This window comes from Cupressus sempervirens, chromosome 2 (genome assembly GCF_028749045.1).
Source record: "Cupressus sempervirens isolate cs-2001-9-10 chromosome 2, ASM2874904v1, whole genome shotgun sequence".
In the NCBI taxonomy this organism is placed as follows: Eukaryota; Viridiplantae; Streptophyta; class Pinopsida; order Cupressales; family Cupressaceae; genus Cupressus; species Cupressus sempervirens.
In genome coordinates, this window is record NC_143119.1 from 174,972,053 (window position 1) to 174,975,754 (window position 3,702).

Here is a 3,702-nt window from a genome sequence, read left to right on the forward strand (position 1 = left end):
AATAAAATTATTTTACTAATTCTGAATAAAATTTGTCCAAAAGTAAATTAGATTACTGATTTTATCTATCAATTTTTTTTTATCGTTAAGAGGTTGAAGCCAAGATTCATTATTATTAAGTGTTGTGATTAATTATTATTATTTAGTAAGCTTGAGTAGACTCAAACCCAAGACCTCCCAGATAAGATGCTCACAATTTACTATTGTGTTGTAGACTTGTCTTATCTATCAAACATTTTTACCACATTTGAAATTATTTTTAAATATTAAAAAAAAATCATTTATATAATTCTATTAAAATTTTAATGGTTTATCCTACATCTCTCTACACATACAAACTTCTGAAAAATTATAAATAAATTAAAAAAGTGTCTAGTTCTATTCAAAATTTGAATGACTCAAAATTATCCTTCCAAGGATCAAGTTTTGTTGAGTGCAAGGCTTTGATGTCATAAGAGACTAGGTCAAGATCACGCCCAAGCAAATTTAGTCGAATGGATACCCCTCAGTCCTTGGCTCTTAGCTAAAGATGTTTCAACCTACAAGCTCATGCTCTTGTATTAGGCAACAGAGATTCTCCATAGTAACCTTCACTCAAAATAGATTACTCGCAAACTTTGTGCTTTCACTAGACAACCCTTACTCGCAAACCCAAACCTTCTTTAAAAAAAATGACAGTTTATTCCAAATTTCTCCCAACATATTAGTGGAAACAACCTAGTAGTTGCCCAGGCTAACTTTGCACACCTACAATTCCTAATCCATATATCGAAATTCGCTGATTTTATTGGCAAGCCTTCATAGGTAAGTGAAGAGCTTAAATCTAATCTTTCATCTTTCTCACATTTACAGAGCTCTTTGTAGAACTCATAGAATGCAAGGTGGTTTAAAAGTATCATTTTAACTTTGTGACCCACAAATTACGGATGTTATTACACTTTGGAAATACGGTGTCTGCACACAAGCACCGGTAATCCTTAAAAATATGGCTGACGACTATTTCCATTGTGCATTTTCCTCCACGGTCTTATGAAAGAGCAATGCTATTCAAGTTAACACTTTTGTGTCCCAAGTTTCTAATTTACTCGAGCCGGAAAACAACCTGTCTCATGTCAGGTCTGTCGTCCCCCTCAATTGCTAGAAAATCATATGCCAGCTCAGCAACTGGATTCACCATTCCCTTCACCTCATAATTCATTTCAATGTCCAGATCAGGATCCACCAGCTCATGTAATGGGTAGTGGCTAGGTGCAACTTATATGCACCCAGACTAGTGTTAAATAGTCTTTAAGTCTTTAATATACAAATGAAATACACTCAAAAGAGGTACATATAAGTTGCACCATAGATAGTGCCCATGCAACGCTCCCACTTGAATCTTTACCATCGCCAAATGAGCTAGATTGATTTCTCTTCTATTCCGACTCACATCTAGTGCTAACTAAGCAGAGATGATCTCCATCAAAACCACCCTGAAGCTATACACATCGTATTTCTCTATCAGCTGAAATGACTGATTGTACTTTGGATCAATTTACCTAGGTGTCTCATGTGGCCTTGTGGGGACGTGGTTGACATTCGTAGATGCTAGCTTGGACAAACCAAAATTTGCAACCTTTGCTTTGAAATTCTCATCAAGGAGAATGTTAGCGGATTTGATGTCTCAGTGGAAGATTGGCAGGTTGAAGCAGTGGAGAAAGGCCAAGGCTTAAGCGGTTTCTAAGGTAATGTTCGAGCGGGTTCCCTAGCTAAGCTAGAGTCCCATGGGCCGCCTGCTTAAAAGTAGAGTGGGTGCCCCTAAAATTTTTTAGGCATATTTGAAAAAGGAAGTAGTCCTATGGATTTATATGTGAATCTGCTTTAAAAATTAGCTCCTAAATTCAAGGAAGATGATTGTGTAATAAATTTTGAAAACAAATATTTGTATTTCTTCATAAATTTGTTTAGTGAGATTATTTCATTCTAATGGGAAAATGTTGTTGGCAAATGGCAGAAATCTTCCTTGAGCTGGTGGGGCTAAATCCAGCCCCACCCCACTTTCACCTGCTCAAATTGAGGGGGCTAAAAATCTGTGGCTCCCATTTTGTAGGAAAAGATTCCAGTTAAACTTTAATCCCCTCTAAAAAAATTACCATGGAGCCACCCGCTCCATAAAAATAGAGCCCAAGCCCCTCCCATAAAACCCCTGAATTAAGCCCCCTTATCTTCCCATGTGAAGATGGTCTGCCAGGTCCCGTTGGGGATATATTCGTAGACCAGCAATAAATCTCGACTGTTTGGACAGGTACAGCCGAACAGCCTCACGAGATTTTGGTGATGGAGTGAAGAGAGGATCTCAATTTCATTAAGGAACTGCTCGACCCTTCTGGTGTTGTCCTGGTAAAGTCTCTTTACTACTACTGTTCGCCCGTCTTTCAGGCAGCCCAGGTAAACTGATCCGCATCCTCCATTTGCCAGCTGGTTCTCCTCGCTGAAGAAATTTGTGGCTTCTTCAAGTTCGTGATATGAGAAAATTGGGAGAATCCCTATCTTACGCCCTGCTTCTGAGCTGTGACCTCTGTGTTTCGCTTTGGCTTTGATCTCAGGTATAATAGTACTATCATTACTATTGCTGCAACCGCTCCTACAACTCCAATGCTAGCACCTGCGACGAACGTGGAATGTGATCTTAATGCGAGCAAAGCGAAATAAATCATGGTCTACTGCTATTAGTCTTCAACAATCTATGAGAATATTTATTTGCTGTTATTGGTTTTGATTGTGTCATTTATATCACTGTGTTGAATCATAATACTTGATCTATGGGCGAAAATGCTAAGGAGAATGGATTAGAATCGCGACCAATATAATCTGAATTACACTTCTCGATCTATCATCAGAATAAAGAAAATGCTACGAAGAATTGATTAGAATCATGAAGAAAGTGCTAAGAAGAATTGATTGGACTTGTCGTAAATACAATCCTAATCACACTCCTTTTCAATCTATCATCCGAATCGAAGGAAATTAGAAGAAAAATTGATTGGAACCGCGATCAGTACAATTTGCCTACACAAAAGGATTTATATATTCAGAAGAAAATTTTGATGGACGAGTGTGGTTGAATCTGTTCGCAGGTTGAAACAGGGGCAGGGGAGAAAAAACCAGAGAAGCCTATTAAGCTGTTTAAAAATTCACAGTTTCGTAATGATGAACAGGCAAAGCGCAAAGAGTTATGGCTTGCTGAACCAGAAGAATCGGGATGAATAGAATTATTTATATAGATAGAACAATTTTTTATGTGCGAGTGTTGAAGACTATCTATTCACAATAAGAAACAGGGGCAGAGGAAAATCAAGACAAAAAATAGAGGAGCCTTACATAATGCACCCACCCAAAAAGAAAAAGGATTAAACCTGGCAAACTGCTTCTCTTTCACTCGACTGCAAAATCTACATTTTTATTCGACTACATCAACAAGAGAAAAACAGGATTTGGGGCACAGAGGGCTTTACATTGTTTTGGATTTCAATCGAACTTTATCAGATTTTTTTGATTGAAGATGTTTCACATCATTTGGTATCCGCATTAGTCAACTTCTTTGTAAATAATTCATCAAATTTATGTCTGAATCCAAACCTGAAATGGACCTGCCAAGTCCAAACTGAACAACATAAACTGATTTAAAATGAGTTGAAAGGAAATTGATGAGTTAATATGTGT

The 3,702-nt window shown here is 37.5% G+C and overlaps 1 pseudogene; it reads right to left on the bottom strand.

The window, feature by feature from the left end:
• Positions 1-1,027: 1,027 nt before the first annotated feature.
• LOC149571631 (LEAF RUST 10 DISEASE-RESISTANCE LOCUS RECEPTOR-LIKE PROTEIN KINASE-like 1.1) lies at positions 1,028-2,696 on the bottom strand (annotated as a pseudogene).
• Between the last annotated feature and the right edge of the window lie 1,006 nt (positions 2,697-3,702).